The sequence below is a fragment of the Choloepus didactylus genome, chromosome 17, assembly GCF_015220235.1.
Source record: "Choloepus didactylus isolate mChoDid1 chromosome 17, mChoDid1.pri, whole genome shotgun sequence".
NCBI lineage: Eukaryota > Metazoa > Chordata > Mammalia > Pilosa > Megalonychidae > Choloepus > Choloepus didactylus.
In genome coordinates, this window is record NC_051323.1 from 21,119,476 (window position 1) to 21,139,987 (window position 20,512).

Consider the following 20,512-nt stretch of genomic DNA (forward strand, 5'->3'; position numbering starts at 1 on the left):
CCTTCACAAGAGTGTGCTTCCTGTAGAAGTCCAAGTGGTTAGCATCAGCCTCCAAGTCCAATCCTGCTAAACGTTTTAGCTGAGTACAACTCAACCAGTTTGAGTGCCCATATTTGTATGGGCACATGCTACACCAAGTGCCTTTTAAATTAATAATGGCTTGATGTCTTTGTATCATAAGCTAACATCATTTCTTTAATGTGCTCTAATGGAATTTGAAACTGTCCTTTCTAGACCTTCCTAAATACATAACTTCCACGTTTAAAGTAATATTCTCTGAATGCATTGTAGAAGCAATGCCTTTTCTCCTGGCCAACATTTAAAGCAGTTGAGAGACAGGCTTCCACCTTCTTAGAGACAATGGATGCTGTAGAATAAATACTTCAGGAGAGCTTGTACATGGAAGAGGTCTTCAGTGATCACCACTGTGGCCACAGATTTTAACCACCAGGGTAGCCAACGCTTATGCCTCCATTCCTGGGAAGGAACAGATGCAGATAAAAGGGCCCTGGAAGAAAACGTCCACCTGCTTTCAGTTCTCCCTCTTTTACCTTGTTTGGCTAGAGAGGCCACACAAGGCCAAGGGAAAGAAGCTTGGCATCATCTACCTTGTGAACTGATGGGGGCCCGAGGGGGAGGAAGCATGGAGCTGAGAGTCAACCTGTTTTGAGTCTTAGGGTAGAAATATGTCCTCTCTTCCTAGTCCACCAATGAGGTAGTAAAATCCAAGGGCCAGCCAGGATGGCTGTAGAGCTCAGGAAAACTTGATATTAAGTAAGCTGAAACGGCCCTCAGCATCCTCCTGATCCAGCCTAGTACAGCCAATAAAAAGTATGACTTAGTCTCAAGTGTACTTTGACTTGTGGCTCTCTGAGACCAAATCCGTCAGCTGTAGGAATCTGAGGTTCTGTGACCATGGTAAGCTATCATGCCTGTGCTAATGATGGTACGGACAGAGCCCCACATCTGATTAATCCAAATTCTCCCTGACGGTTGAGAAGGCTTCATTTTCCCTTTTTAGTCAACAAATATTGTGAGCACACAGGAGGTCAGGAGCTGTGTTTGGTCTGGGAATAGAAGAGATGAATAAAACAGATGCTGTCCTTGCTCTCAAGGAATTTAATGGGGGAGACACATTGGGGAGATCATGTCCAGTGTGGTGGATTTTACAAGGAAGATGTGGAGGTAATGAAAGACAAACACACTAGTGGAGAAGTGGGCTGAGAAATAGGCAATTCACTGGCTAGGGAATCTCATTAGTCAACAAACATGTGAGTAGATGTTCGACCTCACTAGTGGTTAGGGATTTGTAAAGGAAATGAACATTGAGATACCATTTCTTACTCAGCAGACTGGCAAAAACTAAAGAGTAATTATAGCCTGTGCTGGATGTGGAAAGAGGACGGATATGTGCAAGGTTGTTTTGCATTATTGTTTATGGTAGTCCACTGCTTTCATAAACAGATTTTACTGGACAGAAGGAAAGAGTTATTCTAAAAACATTCAAAGAAGACATTCTCGCCTCCATGGAAAATGAGAATGTAATTTAGAAGTGATAGTGTTGTCAAATGTACAGCACAAACTTGTTTGTCATGATGTGTATAGTACATAATGCTAATTTCCAACCCCCCCCCCCCCCAAATAGCGTCCAGTGAAGCACTTTGACGTTAGCTATGTAGGGTACCTTTTGGTGAGAAGCTTAAAGAGCTCTCGAATATTGACCTAATTCAATTTTACAACAATGTAAGCCACAGAGATATAATTCTGTTTGGTGCCTTTGGAGTCAGACAGGTCTGGGTTCCTGACTCAATCAATTACAAGCTTTATAACTTGGCTATATTTAAGTTTTCTGAACTTGTTCCTTCTCTGTAAAATGGGGACAACGTTTCACCATTGGGTTGTCAAGGAATTACTAAGATGAAACGTTTGTGCATTTAGCATTGTTGCCTAGCACATAGTACATACAACTAAAGAAAGATGTGAAAGCCTGTATTATTCTTATTCAAAATATTAATACAGCTTTCCTTGGGGGAGGCTTATATTTCCCTGGCCCACTGATGTCAGGCTTGGGAGGAGGAGGGATGGAATAGCTAGAGACCAGAAGGGTGACTGTTGTAAATTGTAGTGCTGTTCCATCAAACTTTTCAGTTTCTCCCTCTTTAGTGCCCTCCCTGCCCTAAGGGACGACTGTACATCCTTTCTCTGTTACAGTCAGCCTTGACTATGCCATTTGCACTGGCTTATGAAATGGGAGTGATTGTGATGTTTGTCACCTCCAAGTAAAAGCTTTAAGGGTCTGTTCATATTCTGTAACACTTCCATTTCCCACTGCATCGAAACTGGCTGTATTAGTTTCCTGTGGCTGCTGTCACAAGCTACCACAAAGTGGGTGGCTTAAAACAAATGTTTAAGGGGGGTAGAAATCCAAAATCAAGATGTCAGCAGAGCCATGCTCCCTCTGAAGGCTCTAGGGAAGATCCTTGTCTCTTCCAGCCTCTGGTGGCCCCAGGTGTTCCTTGCGTTGTGGCAGTAGAACTCTAGTTTCTGCCTCTGTCTTCACATGTCTGTCTTTTCCTGTGTGTCTCTGATCCTGTGTCCAAATTTCCCTCTTCTTATGAGGACACCAGTCTTATAGGTCTCAGGGCCCACCTTAATCCACTATGACCTCATCTTGTCTTTGCAGAGGTAATCAAGGTACTATTTCCAAATAAAGTCCTATTCACAGGTGCTGGCAGTCAGGGCTTGAGCACCTCTTCCTGGAGGACACAATTCAACCCACAATACTGGCGCTATCCCACATAATGGCTATTTTGTCAGCTTGTGTCCTGGAGTGAAGACCTGGTGGAGCAGGGCCACAGCCAATCCATGAGGGATATGTACTGTGAGAAAATTGGTACTGCTTGTTATGCAGCATAACCTTGCTTACCCAGACTAATACAGTAGATAATAATGTAGGACAGATTCCAGAAAGGTTTCCTTTTTACCTCTGCTTGAATGTGATATTTCTAACCTTACCTCTGGAGACTCGGGGTGAGGAGGAGGGAGGGACCTATATAAAGCATCTATGTCATCAAACCTGAGTGCTGGAATATTCTTCAGAAGTGAACAAGGGGAGCATGCTGGCACGGGGTAAGAAACAGCTGTGTGTATTGTACCATTCTCCATCTTTTACCTAGTTAGGAATGCAAGTTCTTTCCTGGATGTTGGTGGATAAACCAACACAGGATGTCAAAACACCTGTTCTTCATGTCAGAAAAACATGTCAAGGGTTTTCTAAAACCATTAAAATTTCATGTCATTATAAACTTCCAAGAAAGTGCATATCACAGGCCTTATCTCTACATGCTGCAGCTGAAAGGAATGAATGCCCTTGGACCATTGTGATAGCTGACCTACTATAAAAAATCTGAATTTCAAATTATAGTCCACCCCGAGTGCAAAGACAATGATTTGTCTATACTGAGTAATGTTTCAGAAAGGTCAGTCTGGAATTATACATGGTTTTCAAGTCACTGACCCATAAAGAGACACTGGAGCACAAAATGTGTGCAGAAGGTATAAGGAAAAGTCATTTGGCAGAAGACAGGAAGAGGTTTCTCTTGTCTGAGCCACTGTGCTGTGGCATGATGAGAAAGCACTTACCATACAGCACTGGGTTGAAATCTTGAGGCTTGGCTTTGCTGTTTGAATCTACTGTTGGACACTCAGCTCCTGCAGTGCAGGGACCATTTGCTAAAAGTTTGCTTTTTCCCCAGCACTTAGCCCAGTGCCTCTTTTGTTCTTGAAAAACTGAGGAGTGAAGACATCAGGAGGGCAATGATTCCCACATAGGTGCATCTTAAAACATGTCTGAGGCTCAGAGGCTGATCTGGCAGCCCCAGGCTGTGCCTCAGAGGTGGGAAGCCCAGTCCGGGGCTGTTGCTGTTGTCCTGGTAAACGGGGATGAGCCCTGGAACTCTGGGGAGACAGGGAAATCCTAGAAGCTAGGGCACCCAGTGAGTATCCCAGGGCTTACATAGCTTGTAAACTGCCAAATACAGACTTGAATCTGGCAATTTTGACCCCGAGGTGAGTGTTTTCCCATCCTACTTCACTTGGGAGGTGGCGGAGTCAGCCTGAGTGAAATGCTGATTGTACCCATTTAGAGCTGTGTGACCTTGGACATGTCTCATCACCTCTCTGTTGCTCAGTTTCCTTGGCTTGGTGGTACCAGCTTTGCTAAGGTTACTGTGAGGATTAAAGAAGTTAAAGCATGGTTAGTGCCTGGCCCCATTAACCATTCCGTAAGTGTCAGTAGGTGTCAGCTCTACTATGAGTGCTTTTAATATTTGCATCTTCCCAAAGGCTCCAGAATGAGAAACTTAGTCATGTGCTGTGTATGGTGAGAATTCAAGAGATCCATGAGTGATTTACCATGCTGAGTAATTTCACTACCCAGTGATGAGAGCTATAAAGCCTGGGAGGAGAGACCGATTCATTCTGCTCAGAAGATCAGAGAGAACTTCATCAAGGGCTGGACACTTGAGCTGGGCCTCACAAAGCAAGTTGGAATTCTCCTTGGTTGGATTCCTTCTTGGAAGAATCCTGTTAAACACAAAAGCTCTCATTTATGGTTGCTATTTTATAAGCGACAATTACAATTGCTACGGGAAAGGTACCAGGCTCACTAGCTTATTTGAGTTCTGTCGAGGTTGTATCTATTAATTACAACTTTTCTCTATCATTTATATAACCTATAGGTTTTAAAAATTTGTTTCACAGTGAATATAGATTAAAACAGTTCTTATTTGGGCATTGATATATATTAGGCTATTTAATATATAGTTAATCTGTTTCTCTGTTGGCTACAGGGGTTGGACCCAATAAATCTCTCTGCAGGTCTTTTGTTGTCCTTGGATATCTCCTTCACATATGTCCCTGAGTGTACAACTGATTAATCATAAAAATGGTGACATTCTCAGAGTAATTGGATGTCGTATAAAGAAGCATCTGTGCTTTCTCAAGAAAGGGGCAGGCAATCTACCGGTTAGAATAGACAGCTGCTCCCCTGGGAGGGTTTGTTCTGAGGCTGCAGTCTGGCTTTGGGTGGGGATCTGCAATGGCATTTCCCTGCTTTGTGCTGGGATGTTAGAAACACCATGTGTGCTTCAGAGAAATGGCCCGGGTCGCGGGAGGTGACTGGCCGCCTGCACCTTGAAGTACCATTTCCTCCCCGCAGTGTAAACCTGCTCAGTCTCTGATTCACTATCTTTTGGCACTGTCTGGAAATGGGTTGTAGGAATAAGGAACAAGGATGAAAAAACCCCTTAGCCAGGATGAAGTGTGGGTGGGAACTTTAATAGTTCACCTTGAGATCTTAGGTTCAGTTTTGTTAACTGATCCAAAGCTTGAAAGAAGAGAGCCAGAGAGCACCTCCAGGCCACCACCAAGTCCTGTTCAATTTTGTCTCTTAAACATCCCCCAAACCATTGAAACACTTTTCTCCTCCTCCCCCGGGCCCTGAGTCCAAGCCCCATTGTTTCATTGGGATATCTGCAGTGGCTCTGTCTGGTCTCCCCATGCCTGTCTGTGCCCTCCCTAGTCTATTTTTCATGCTGCAGCTGATGTGAGCTTTCAAAATGCAAATCAGACCTTTTTATCCCCCTGTTTAAAACTCACTAGTGCTTCCTGTTCTCAGAAAAAAAAGGCAAAATTGCACCCTGCTCCCATCTCATAAAACCCTCCCCCTTACCTGCTCAGCTACAGCCTCACCGGACTTCTTTCTTCTCCTCTAACTCACCAAGTACTTTCCAGCCTTGGGGCCTTTGTGCTAAGTGCTCCCTCTGCCTGAAATACCCTTTCATGGGGTCTCTTTTGGCCAGTTTCTTCTTAACATTTATATCTCTACCTAAGTAAGAACCTCTTCTTTAGAGGTGAATCCTCTCTCTTTTTTTCCCCTCTCTTTCACCACATGTATCTCTATATATTTCCCCCTGAACTGTTTGAGACTAAATTGCAGAGATACTGCCCACTTGCCCCTAAATTCTGTATTTTACTAAAAATGAAGACATTATCTTGTATAAACATATGCAGTTATCAAAACCAGGCAACTGACATCAGTACAATACAATTGTTTAATCCACAGACCTTAATTCAAAATTTGCCAGTTGTCCCACCAATATTCTTTATAGCAAAAAGAAACATTTTTTTTCCTGGCCCAGTATTCTATCTGGGATTATGCCTCTGTGGGTTCCTTTAGTCTGGAACCATCCTCAGCCTTTATCTCTTGTACCTTGACATTTTCTAAGGGCTCTGGCCACTTATTTTGCAGAATATTCTTCAGTTTGGATGGGTCTGATGTTTTCTCATGTTTAGGTTCAGATCTTGCATTTTTGGAAGGAATACCACAGCAACGCTGCTGGGTTCTTCTTCGTGCATCCTGGCAGATTTCCTTCATCAAGGTGGTGTCTGCCAGACATCTGCACTGTAAGGTTACTGTTTATCTCTTGTAACTGCTAAGTATCTTTTGGGGAGTTACTTTGAGACTTTCTCTGAGACTATGTAAACATTCTGTTTGCTATAACATTTTTTTTTGCCCGCTAGTTTTAGCATCCAATGATGTTTCTTGCATGAAACAATTATTACTATGGTGGTTTAAATTCTCTTCATAGCTCTTATCACTCTCTGAGTTTTAAAAAGTGTGCTGTTATCCACCTAGGATGTAAACTCTGTGAAAACAGGATCCTTACCTGTCCATTGTGTTATCTCCCTGGGTGCTGGGAATATTGTGTGACACATAGAAAGCACTCAGTAAATATCTGATTGAATGATGAATAAATGGATGAATCTGACCCAACAGTTTGGCTCCCATCGGCCACCCCCATGGGCCTCTCTAAGCTTCTTGGCTTCGCTCTGGCCATGCTACCTGTTCTTTGAGCTCTCTTGTTCACCATGCTTTGATTGTACCTGGGCCTTTGAATATGCTAGTGCCCTTCACCAGAACACTTTCTGCTTCATTGCTGACTTATGCTTCTTCTACAATGCCAGCTCAAGTGTTACTCTCTCAGGGATGCTGTCTCTGACCCCCTTTACTAAGAGGTCAAATTCTCCAATCATAGGCATTTCTGGCCTTGTAGTTTTTTTGTTTGTTTGTTTGTTTGTTTTCCTATCATAGGACCTATTCCAGGTGCTGTTACAGCTATTTTCCTGATCATTGATCAGTGCCTGTTACCTGCACCAGACCAATTTCCATTCTTGCAGGGATGTTGCCTTATTTTTGCTTGCCACTTCCTTTATTTTGTACATAAAGTGTTTGCTGAATGCTTTTATTCCTCAAAGTTGAATTGCTGGTGACATCCAACAACTATGTTCATTTTTTCTCTGTTAAGTGTTCTGTTGGGTTGGAGTTGATGGAATGAGCCCCTCAACCAATTAAAATCTTCAGTTTTTGGTAAGAAATTCTTCAGTTTGCTTTTTTAACACTGAAAAGTTCAACAATGCTGTTAAGATTTTTCTTAGCTCCTTATTTGTCATATATTTACTCAGTCTTAAAATAGTCAAATGTATTTTGTTTGGAACATTATATCCAAACATTTAATACTGTGACCCTAAGTTGCCAAATTAAGCTCATTTTATTTATTAAAAATATCAAAAAATTTGGCAAGCTTAGGGCATTCTTTTTTTTTTTTATATTCAGTTTTATTGAGATATTCACATACCATACAATTATCCATAGTATACCGTCAGTTGTTCACAATACCATCATATAGTTGTGTGTTCGTTACCACAATCAATTTGTTAACATTTTCACTACTCCAAAGAAAGATAAAAATAAGAATAAAAATAAAAGTAAAAAAGAACACCCCAAACATTCCATCCCCCCATCCCACCCTGTTTTTCATTTAATTTTTGTCCCCATTTTTCTACTCATCCATCCATACACTGGATAAAAGGGAGTGTGAGCCACAGGGTTTTCACAATCACGTAGTCACACCATGTAAGCTACATAGTTATACAATCGTCTTTGCAGTTGGACAGTTCCAGGTATTTCCTTCTAGCTAGTCCAATACACTACAAGCTAAAAACAGATAACTATATAGCACATAAGAATACTCTGCAGAGTGACCTTGACTCCATTTGAAATCTCTCAGCCACTGAAACTTTTTCAATTCGCTTCCCTCTACTGGTCAAGAAGATTTTCTCAATCTTAGGGCAGTCTTATGTTTCAACGATGTCTAGCTAAGACTCAGAGTAATTTCTTGTCTCATATGAAATATTTATATCAACACCTTGACTTGGGAAATGGCCAGTAAACTTTGTAATGAAAAACGAATGTTCTGGAATTCACTGTCTGAAGTATTACAAGTGATTCTGAAAAGCAAGCCATTTGAAGACAGTGTCTTAATTTGCTTGGCAAATTAAAAGCTTGACTGCTTCCTTCCTAATGGCTTCTGCTCCTCTCTGCCATACACAGTGATGACTATATGTATGCCACAGTCAGTGCTGTCAGTCCTGAAGGCCTCTGTTTCCATTTTTTTTTTTTTTGAACCCTGACAAATCTTCCAGAATTTTTAAACTTCTAGGATGATGTGTTAGAAATGGATCCAAGCCCCTAAAATAAAATGTTCTCTCCTTGAACAAATGTTAAGTGCTTGGAACCTGGTAATCTCCCTTGTAAATTACCCCAGTGACTATCGTGTACAAAAGCCTCTTTAGTGAAATGCTGACCATTTCCCACAGAGGAGAAGGTGCCTTAGGCTCACACTTATCTCCAGGGAATTCAACTCTGGAGAAACAGCATGCATGTGACAGTGAGGGTGTGGCACATACAAAACCATGTTTAATCTTCATGGCCATTGAGGAGATGCTCAAGGATAAGTCTGGCTTCAGCCAATTTTGGCCTTATTTGATGGACTTTGGAACCCAAATCTATAATATGTGCCGCTGCGGTAGTACTTCTGATCTACTTAGCTACATTCAACACTGAGTCTTGGATTCTCCTGTGGACTAGGCTGTCAGACAGCAGTACTAGTATTTTTGAAGCAGGTTTCTCATTTAACACACATGACAGGGTCCATGGCATAGGATTTAATTAGCTTCTTCCCAGAGAGCATGTATTTTTTCTGCATGGGTAATGTTTTATGTGTATTGTCATTTTTTTTTTATTTTTAAATTTAATTTTAATTCCATTTTAAGTTACAAGACCAATAATGACATTGTAAAAGAAAAATGTCTCTCACCAGAAATGACTCCCAAGTTATCTGTTTATCTACATTCTGTTCATTATTGTTGTGTACATAACTGTTAATAGTGTATGAAAGTTAGGACACATCATCTTGGGTTATATATTTTTCAGTTAACATTCACAGTTATTTTCTGATTTAACCTAGACCTCATGTTCAGAGTTCTATGAAAAAATAGAAGCTTATCAACATTATAGAATTTTCAGCCACAGATTTTACTTCATAAGTATTTGCAAGTACTAATCTATTGAAAAGAACTCTTATTTTCCTTGCCTATGACTCATTACAAAATTCTGAATTCAGCGGTCCCAGATCACTTCACCATCCTACATTTTAATTTACTTTTCATTAATAAGTTATTAGGGAAAACTCTGAATTCATGACTGAATTTTGTTGTAAAGCATTCTTGTTAGATGTTTTTCCCTGTCTGATATTCCTGATGTGAACTCCAGCTGAACACTTTTTCACTTTGATTTTAGGTTTGATATTTCCTCAGTACAAGGAATTTAACATTGATGAAGAAATTCAAAACCACCAAAGACTTTTCTTCATTCGATATATACAGAGAATATTTTATGCAATGTGAAACTTCACATATAATCCACACGTTGCTTAGTAAGTAAAGGATTTCTCATGTTTTTTCATTGAGAAACTACTCCATCAAAAATTATCTCTTGTTCTACTAGAGTTTCTTCCTTCTGGTAAAGACTTTTCTACCTGGTTTTCTGGTTGGTGAGTTATCCCTACAAGAGCTCTGCTTGTACACCCAAGGCTGGAGCTCAGCTGAAATCTATGATGGTTAATTACAGATATAGGGTTCCTCCCAGGCTAGTACGATCATGTTATTTAAGGATAGACTGTAACTAAGGTATGTACACATTGATTACATTGACAGACAATTACATTCCTGTGTGTGTTCTTTCATTTTCTTAGAGATTAGAGCTGTGGCTGTAGACTCTTCCGTATGCAGAACATATTTAATGTGTTTTCTGTTTAATGGCAGAATAGCATCTAAAGGTTTTCCCACATAGCTGGCAGACATGTTTTTTCCCCCAGTGTTAGCACTACCCTCAGACAACATGAGACAACTATCAGTGAAGTCTTTTTCACATACATGGCAGACATGTTTTCTCCCCATTGTGAGTTGTCTCATGTTGCCTAAGGTGAGAAGTTTGAAAGAATTCCTACATAAATGGCAGACATGTGGTTTTTCTCCAGTGTGAGTTATTTCATGTTGTCTGAGGGTGGATTTTTCAGTGAAGTCTTTCCCACATACATGGCACACACATGATTTCTCCCCAGTGTGAGTTCTTTCATATCTTCTCAGGGTAGAACTATCAGTGAAGTTTTTCCCACATAGATGGCAGACATATGGTTTCTTTTCAGTGTGAGTTCTTTCATTTTTTCTGAGGGTAATCTATCAGTGAAGTCTTTCCCACATACATGGCACACATATGGTCTCCCCAGTTTGAGATCTCTCATGTCTTCTGAGGTTAGTATTATTAGTGAAGTCTTTCCCATGTGATTAGCAGACATGTTTTCTCCCCAGTATGACTTATATCATGTTGCCTAAGGTTACTGCAATGACTGAGGGATATTCCACATAGATGGCAGATATATGATTTCTCTCCAGTGTGTGTTCTCTCATGTTGTCTGAGGGTAGAACTATCAGTGAAGTCTTTCCCACATAAATGGCAGACATACAGATTCCAGTGTGCATTTTTTTCATATTGTCTAAGGACAGAACTACTTCTGAAGACTTTTCCACATAGATGACAGTCATATGACATGCCCATTACGAGTTTGCTTATGTCAACATAAGGAGCACTGATAACTGAGAGCCTTTTGAAATTATGTTAACATAATGTTTCTTTTCCATGTCAGTCAGTGTGGAATGAATGAAATCTTCTCCCAAATCATTACGTTCAAAGGGATCCTCTCCAGTGTAAGAAATCTGCTGCTTTGGATGGTGGATGTGTCCTTCTTGCAGATATATTGCATGGTTATCATTTCTTCTTTTTTTTTGGTCATTTTCCCTGCCTGGACTCTGTCCTTGGAGAAATCCTAATCCTTCTGTCCACAGTCCGTCTCCTTGTTTCAACTGGGAAAGCACTTCTGATTTCCAGAGCTGATATCTATGGATACCAGATGATTGATATTCTCCAGCATAGTATCTCTGAACAGCTTTCTCTGGGTTGTATCCAGCAAGGCCCACTCTACCCCAGCAAAGTCTATAGCTACATCGTTGAAGGTCACTGATTCCAGTGATTGCATTGTCGATAGTTCTGCCACCAACCATCTTTGGTTTTTCACTCTGTCTGAGCACTAAGCATCCAATGCAGAACCCAAAATGTAGGAGACAGTGAGGTCAACTAGATTCTGAAGTGGGTTCCACAGGAAAGCAGCGCTTTGCTCTTCTCCCAAGTCCTGTACTGTTCTGCTGCTGCTTCTCTGATGTATTGTCATTTTTTCAAAGTTATGCAATATTAAGATTTTTTTTTTTTTTTTTTTTTTACCAAGTGCGGTCAAGGACCTCATTTTAGTCTCACTAGGTACTGTTCAAATGCTTTGGTAGGGGCTGTAGAACTCTTTTGTGGGATTTCTCCGTATGAAGCCACCAAAGACTTGAGTGGATTTTATTGCCCTAAAAGGTGAATCCCAAAGACAAAAGTTACAGTGCTTTCTTGACAATGAGTTTTTGTAGCGTTACTTTCATTTCTCTTTCTGCTGTTCTGTAGCCAACAAGTGTTGAAAAATCAGTAGGATCCAGTTGAGTCTGACTTCCTGTTCTACCTTGAGCTCCACCTGTGTAGTCACGTGTGTTATATATCATTTAAAATCCCCTCTCTCCAGCCAGCAGGCCATTTCTCTTTTTAAGAGTAATTATCTTATCTTACCTGAAGGAACTAGTATGCATAAATATTAAAAGTTATACAAGGAAACCGAAAACTTAGTTTTGCCATGGCGAGAGCTGACTCTAAGCCACAGTGACTGAGCCATCCATCATATCCCATTGCGCCCTGAATGTGTTCTCAGGTAGTGGGCTCGATCAGACATTGTGTGAGTGGACATGAACAGCTTTACTCTCCAAAAAATGACCAGTACAGCTAGAACTTTACTAATTAGGGCCTTAATTTAGGCAGTCCTCAATTCTGCAGAGGGTGGCAGAGAAGCTTTATTCTCAAGTCGGGGAAAAGAACTAGCACAAGGCATTGGTAGTCTGAGATATACTTAAATTAGGAATAATAAGGTCAGGGCTGTTGTGGTCTTTCAAATAGTTAAAATAGTTGAATCAAGTGCTTGTAGAACCCCACCATTGTATTTCTTTGGAATCCACTTGGTTCTCAGAACACAGATTGAAAACTTCCAGTTCAGTCCATCCTTATTTTGCTGATCAGGAGATGTCAAATTGCTTAATGGAGTTGCCTGTGAGCCCATAGTGAGGTGAGGTGTGTGTGTGTGCACGTGCACACTTGTGTGCAAAGCTGTTACGAGCCTGGCCTCCTGACTCCAGGCTGGTTAGGAGCAGGTCAGAGGGGCAAGGGAAGTAAGGGGGAGAGTGAGTGAGTTGGGTGTTAAGTAAATGCCAAAGGAGGGCAACAAATAGTGATTGCTTAGTATTGCAAATAGATTTTAAGGGAGGGTTCACTTTGGAGGAGGCTTGACCTGGCCCTGGGAGCAGAGAAAGGGCTAGAGCCTCACTACACACAAAGGTTTAGGGCACGCTATTGTATCTGTGCCCTGGAGTAATTTGTTCCAGTGGAGCTTTGTAAGCCAGTCCTAGTGTGAGGCGACCGTCCTGATCCCAGGCAGTGTGCAGCTTGATGGGCCAGCCTGGAAAATGACTGCAGAGCCAGACCAGATTGTTTTCTATGTTTAGAACTGTGCACATTGTGTAGGCTGCTCATACACAGGGCTTGTTGAAAATCTGACTCTCCCTAGAAGTTGCCAGATTAAATGCTAACATCTGATGGAAATAAGCAGCCATTTTCCAAAGCAAGGCTATTGCCAGTAATATCACATGTATTCCCCCCATTCTCCTCCCCACTAGACACACACTTTGTCCCATTGACTGGGCTGACTTTGCTTACAGGTGGTCTCCTCCTGCCCCTTTCTCTCACCTCCCCCACCCTCATAGAGTTTTGTTTTCTATATACTTGTTGATGATTCTCCCTTTCTGATCTGTAATTTTTTTTTCACTTAAAATTATTATGATAAATACATATAACAAAATTTGCCAGTTTAACCCTTTTAAGTGTATAACTCAGTAGCATTAATTCTGTTCATAATGTTGTACTTCCATCACCTCCATTCATTACCAAACCTTTCTCATCATCCCAAACTAAGTAGTAAGTTCCTACTAAGTAGTCAGTCTTATTCTCTGTTCCTATTAGGTAATAAGTCTTATTCTCCCTCTGCCCAGCCGCTAACTTACTCTATGAATTTTCTTATGCTAGAGATTTCATATAACTGGTCTGATTCCTAATTTTATATATATTCTACTTCTTTATTTAATTAAGAATATGTCTATTTATAACTAGCTCTGGGATCTATCAATTTTCCTTTTGTTTGTCTTAATTCCTTCCTTTCCTTAGATTTATTTTATTTTTCTGATGTTTAAATTGAAGGCAAAGGCATTTTATTTTCGTTCTTGTTTATAAAAATACTGAAAGCTATACATTTTTTTAATTAGAGAAGTTTTAGGTTTATAGAAAGATCATGCAGAAAATAGAGTTCCCATATACTCACCTCCAGTTTTAACATTTTACTTTAGTGTTGTATCTTTTGTTACAATGGGAAAATATTATAATTGTACTACTAACTGTAGTCCATAATTTACTTTAGTGTTCACCTATGGTTGTCTTTTGATTTAAATTTTTATTCTAGCAACATATACACTGCCTAAACTTGCCTCTTTTACCCATACTCAGATATATAATTCAGTGGTGTTAATTGCATTGAAATGTTGTTGCCATTTCCACTGTACATTACCAAAACTTAACCATCACCCCAGACAGAAACTCTGCCCCAATTAAGAATTAATTCCCCTTTCCTACCTCCACCCCAGCCCTTGGTAACCTGTATTCTAGGTTCTGACTATAAATTTGCTTATTCGAATTATTTCGTGTCAGTGAGATTATACATTTGTCCTTCTATGTCTGACTTATTTCCCTAAACATATCTTCAAGGTTTATCTATGTAGTCACACATATCAGAGCTTCATTCCTTTTCATAGTTGCATAAAATCCCATTGTATGTATATGCCACATTTTCATTCATCTGTTGATGGACGCTTGGGTTGCTTACATATTTTGGGAATTGTGAATAATATTGCTATGAACCTAAGTGTATAAATACCCATTCGAGTCCCTGCTCTCATTTCTTTTGAGTGTGTACCTAGCAGTGAGATTGCTGGGTTATATGGTGATTCAATGCTTAACTTTCTGAGGAAGCATCAATTGTTTTTACAGTGGCCGCACAATTTTACATTCCTACCAACAATGAATGAGTGTTCCTATTTCTCCACATCCTCTCCAACACTTGTTATTTTCCATTTTTAAAATACTGGCCATTCTAGTGGGTGTGGAATGATATCTCATTGTGGTTTTGATTTGCATTTCTCTAATGGCTAATGATGTTGAGCATCTTTTCATGTGCTTATCAGTCATTTGTATATCTTCTTTGGAGAAATGTCTATACTAGTCTTGCAAACTTTTAAATTGGGTTGTTTGTCTTTTTGTTGAGTTGAAGGATTTCTTTTTATATTCTGGATATTAAACCTTATCAGATACGTGGTTTCCAAATATTTTTCCCATTCCCATTCTCTAAGTTTTCTTACTTTTCATGATGCAGTCCTTTGTACAAAAGTTTTTAACTTGACGTCCATTTAACTATTTTTTTTTTTTGCTCATGCTTTTGGTATCAACTCTAAGAAACCATTGCCTAACACAAGATCCTAAAGATGCTTCCCTGTATTTTCTTCTAGGAGTTTTATTGTTCTGGCTCGTATATTTAGATCTTTGATCCATTTTGAGTTAACTTTTGTCTATGGTGTGAGATAAGGGTCCATCTTCATTCTTTTGCATATGGATATTCCATTTTCTCAGCACCTTTTGTTGAAGAGACTATCCTTTCTTAATTGAGTAGACTAGGAACCTTGTCAAAAATCAATTGGCCATAGATGTGAGGATCTATTTCTGAACTCCTAATTTGATTCCATTGATATATAAGTCTCTCCTTTTGCCAGTATAATGCTGTTTTGACCACTGTAGCTTTGTAGTAAGTTATAAAATTGGGAAATATGATTCCTTCAGTTTTGTTCTTTTTCAGGATGTTTTTGACTATATGGGGCATCTTACCCTTCCGTATAAATTTGATGATTGGCTTTTCTATTTCTACAAAGAAGGCCTTTGGAATTTTGATCGGGATTGCTTTGAATCTGTAGATCACCTTGGGTAGAATTGACATCTTGACAATATTTAGTCTTCCAGTCCGTGAACATGGAATGTTCAATTTATTTAGGTTGTCTTTGATTTCTTTGAGCAATGTTTGGTAGCTTTCTGTGCACAAATCCTTTACATCTTTGGTTACATTTATTCCTAGATATTTGATTCTTTTAGTTGTGATTGTAAATTGAATTTTCCCTTAATTTCCTCTTCAGATGGTTTATTACTAGTGTATGGAAACACTACTTATTTTTGCGTGTTGATCTTGTACTTCACCTCATTGCAAAATTTGTTTAGTAGCTCTAGTAGCTTTGTAGATTTTTCAGGATTTTCTGTATATAGGATTATGTCATCTGTAAATAGAGAAAGTTTTATGTTTTCCTTGCCAATTTGAATGCTTTATTTTTCTTGCCTAATTTCTCTGGCTGAAATTTCCAGTACAATGTTAAATAACAGTGGTGAGACTGGGCATCCTTATCTTGTTCTTGGTATTGGAAAACTATCAGTCTTTCAGCCACTGAGTATGATGTTAGCTGTGAGTTTTTCATATATGCCCTTTATCATGCTGTGAGGAGGTTTCCTTCTATTTCTACTTTTCTAAATGTTTTTATCTAGAAATGGTGCTGGATTTTGTCAAAGGCCTTTTCTGCATCAATTGAGATTTTTTTTTCCCCCTTTTCTATTAATGTGGTATATTACATTAATTGCTTTTCTTATGTTGAAACATTCCTGCATGCCTGGGTTAAATCCCACCTGATCCTGGAGTATAATACTTTCAACATGCTGTTGAATTCAGTTTGATAATATTTTGATGAGGATTTTTGCATCTGTCTTCATAGGGATATTGGTCTGTCACTTTCTTTTCTTGGATATTTATCTGGCTTTGATATTAGGGTGATGCTAACCTCATATGAATAGTTGGGAGGTGTTCCCTCCTCTTCAATTTTTTTTGGAAGAGTTTAAGCAGTATCGTTAATTCTTCTTGGAATGTTTAGTAAAATTCATCAGTGAAGCCATCTGGTCCTGGGCTTTTCTTTTTGGGGGGGTTTTGATAACTGATTCAATCTCTTTACTTGCTGATGGTCTACTGAGGTCTTCTATTTCTTCTTGAGTCAGTGTAGGCAGTTGGTGTGTTTCTAGGAATTTGTTCATTTCGCCTAGCTTGTTGGCATATGGTTCATTGTGTTATCATCTTATAATCTTTTTTATTTCTGTGGGATTGGTAATAATGTCCTCCCTTTCAATTCCTTTTTTCTTTGTCAGTGTAGCTGAGGGTTTGTTGATTTTATTGATCTTTATAAAGAACCAATGTTTAGTTTTGTTGATTCCCTCATTTTTAAATTCTTTTCATTTATCTCTGCTCTAATCTTTATTTCCTTTTTTTTGGCTTGCTTTGGGTTTAGTTTGTTCTTTTTCTAGATCCTCCAATTGAGGTTAGATTTCTGATTTGAGAGTCTTCTTCATTTTTAATGTAAGCATTTAGAGCTATAAACTTCCCTGTCAGCACTGCCTTTGCAGCATCCCATAAATTTTCATATGCTGTATTTTCATTTTCGTTCACCTCAAGATAGTTCCCAATTTCACTTGTGACTTCTTCTTTGACCCATTGATTGTTTGAGTGCATTGTTTAATTTCTGCATATTTTTGCATTGTCCAGTTCTCCCTCTGTTGATTTCTAGCTTCGTTCCATGTGGTCAGAGAAGATTGTATGATTTCGATAGCTTTAAATTTATTAAGACTTGTTTTGTGACCTAACATATGGTCTATCCTGGAGAATGATTCATGTGCACTTCAGGAGAATGTATATTCTGTTGCTGCTGGATGAATTGTTCTGTGTATGTCTGATAGGTATAGTTGGCTTAAAGTATCATTTCACTCTTCTGTTTTCCTTATTGGTCTCCTGTGTGGATGTTCTATCCATTATTGAAAGTGGCGTATTGAATTCTCCTGCTATTAATGTATAGCTGTATTTCTCCCTTCAAATCAGTCAGTATTTGCTTCATATATTTTGGCTCTCTGCTATTTGGTGCATATGTATTTATAGTTAAGTCTTTTTGTTGAATTTATCCCTTTATCAATGTAGTGACCTTCTTTGTACCTTGTAATAGTTTTTTACTTAGTCTCTTTTATATTAGTATAGCTACCCTGGCTCTCATTTGGTTACTATTTGCATGGTGTATTTTTTTTCTTTCACTTTCAGCCTACCTGTGTCTTTGAATTTAAGGTGAAGCTCTTGTAGACAGCATATAGTTGGGTTATGCTGTCTCACCCCAATTCCATGAATCTCTGCCTTTTGAATGGAGAGTTTAATCCATTTACATTTAAAGTAACTACTGATAATGCTGTTTGCTACATAATTTTTAATTCATACCTTTTTTGCCCTTCAGTTCTTCCATTAATGCCTACTTTCATGTTTGTTTGTTTGTTTTTGTATTGTACCATTCTGAGTCCCTTCTCATTTCTTTCTATATATATTTTTCATATTTTCTTTTTGGTACCATGGGCTAAAATTTAACATCCTAAATCTATAACAATCACCTTTGCTTTCATACCAACTTCAATAGAATGCACCTACCCTTGTCCTATGCCCCTTTGTCCTTCCACCTTTTTGTTGTACTTGTTACAGATTATATCTTTATACATTATATTTCCCAAAACATAGATTTATCATTACTCTTAATGCATTTGCACTTTTGAACCTTTAAGAAGTAAAAAGTGGACTTACATAATGAGAAATACAGTATGATGGTGCTGGCATTTATAGTTACCCTATAACTCTGTTGATTTCTAGCTTTGGTTATATCTCCAGGCACTCAAGGTACCCCTGTATGGCTACCCTTACTGGGCGTTGTTTCCTTTCTGTCACTTCAGTCCACTATCTAGTATCTTTTCCTTTCAGTCTCAAGAATTCCCTTTAGCACTGTTTGTAGGGCAAGTCTAGTGGTGATAAAGACCCCAGTTTTTTAAATCTGGTAATGTTTTACTGTCTCCCTCATTTTTGAACAGACAGTCTCATTGGATAAAGAATTCTTAATCGGAAATTTTCTTTCAGCATGTTGAGTATTTAATCCCATCACCTTCTTTCCTCCATTGTTTCTGATGGCATTTGATCTAATTGGGACACAACATGTTGCTTTTCTCTTTCAGCTAGCAGAACTGTCCTGTCCTTGGCATTTTACAGTTTGACTACTATGTGTCTGGGCATATTTTTCTTCAAGTTTATCTTGTTTGGTTTGCTGGGATTCTTGAGTGAGCATATTCAAATCTTTTGCTAAGTTTGGGAAGTTTTCTGCCATTGTATCTTTGAATATGCCTTCTGTTCCTTTTTCTCTTCTCCTTCTGGGACTTGCAAAATGTGTAGATTGGTACAGTTGATGGAGTCCCACAGGTCTCTTAGTCTGTTTTTACTTTTCTAATTCTTTTTTCTTTATGCTCCTCAGCCCACTCATTTGAATTGTCTTGTCTTCGAGTTTGCTGATTCTTTCTTCTGCCAGCTCCAATCTGCTGTTGAAACCCCTCTGAAAATTTTTCATTTCAATTATTGTGGTCTTTAACTCCAGTAGTTCTGTTTGGTTCTTGGTCTAGTGTCCACAGACAGGTCATCTTCATTGATGTCTTCTGGATTTTTATCCTCTTCCTTTGGATGGGCCATCACTTCCAGTTTCTTTGTCTTGTTCTCTTGTTGCACACTGTACATTTTAATCTTTTAAAGTTTTATCTCTGGGATCCCCCCCCCCCCGAGTTGTTTCTTTAGTTTGTATCCCGCTGGTATTATAAAAGAAATTTCCTTGAGTGCCTGGAGATATAACCAAACAAACAAATGCAAAAACATCTTTACAGTCTTTGCAAATTGGTTTTGCCCTGAAATAACTACTTTGCTTATTCTAATACCCTAGCATCTAAAAAATATTCATATAAAGATTCAGTATTCATAATCATTTGCAAATCTTAACTTGTTGCTGTACCTTCCTCTCATTTAATCACTTTCTCAATCTTCAGGCATGTCTAGGCATTGTGGTACTCCACACTGCATCGCTTCTGATCAAGGAACCCACTTCATGGTAAATTAAGTGTGGGAATGAGCACATGTTCATAGAATTCACTGGTCTTGGGTGCTTTCCTTCAGATTTCAGCCCTTCTATCAAGAAGATCAGCTCAAGGTGAATGCAAAGTGAAGTGTCGTTGTCTTCTCTGAGCCTGTGTCTTGTCCTGGGCTTGTGCTTGCTAGTGGCCTTAGTGGTTCCCCCTTTTACAGGAACTTGAATGCTCCCTCTATTTCCTTTGAAGTAGACTTTTCTGCCTCTCCTGGGTGCTCTGTTGTTGGACTTAAGACAGGTAAGCCTTTGCCCCAGGCTGTATGACGTAATTGTTTCTTTATTGCTTTAGCTGTTCCAAGATGCTTTTGTCTGGAGGGCAAATTCTGCAAGGGTGGGGTGGGGTGAGCCTGAGAGAGGTTTTCTAGGTCAGTCTTTCCCAGCTGGGACAAGGCCAGGGACTCACAATGGGAGCACAGCCCAGCTCTTTGTTGTGCTGGGGAGGGGAAGGACCAGAGAGGGTGTCAGGAGCTTCTCCTATGGCTTTTAAATCTGCATTTTCTTGATTCAGCACTTGCCCTGTTAATGCAGTCCTTTAACTGTTTTCTGAAGTTTTGAGGAAGGCTGCTGCTTTTAGACTTCTCTGCCCCCTTTGCCTGAGGGAGTTTGGAACAGTGGCTACCCTCTCAGCTGGGCCACCAGCAGTCTGAAGTAGCTGGTCTAAAGCAGTGATTATCTATCTGACCACACATTCCTGGATCTTGGGGAACTAGGTCTTGATATCCCTCCCTGGCACCAGCAGCTGCACCAG

At 39.5% G+C, this 20,512-nt stretch overlaps 1 protein-coding gene across 3 annotated transcripts in view; it reads left to right on the forward strand.

The window, feature by feature from the left end:
- The window catches only part of ADD2 (adducin 2), a 114,839-nt gene that overhangs the window by 19,162 nt on the left and 75,165 nt on the right, over nucleotides 1-20,512 (forward strand). The window contains exons 1-2 of one of the 3 annotated variants that reach the window (XM_037807113.1): nucleotides 7,409-7,429; nucleotides 9,701-9,836. The exons of 1 other annotated variant lie outside the window; for it this stretch is intronic. The gene's annotated coding sequence lies outside the window, so the exon portion shown is untranslated. Of the gene's footprint in view, nucleotides 1-7,408; nucleotides 7,430-9,700; nucleotides 9,837-20,512 lie in introns of those variants that run through there. One more of the 3 variants, XM_037807111.1, reaches the window with a different exon arrangement.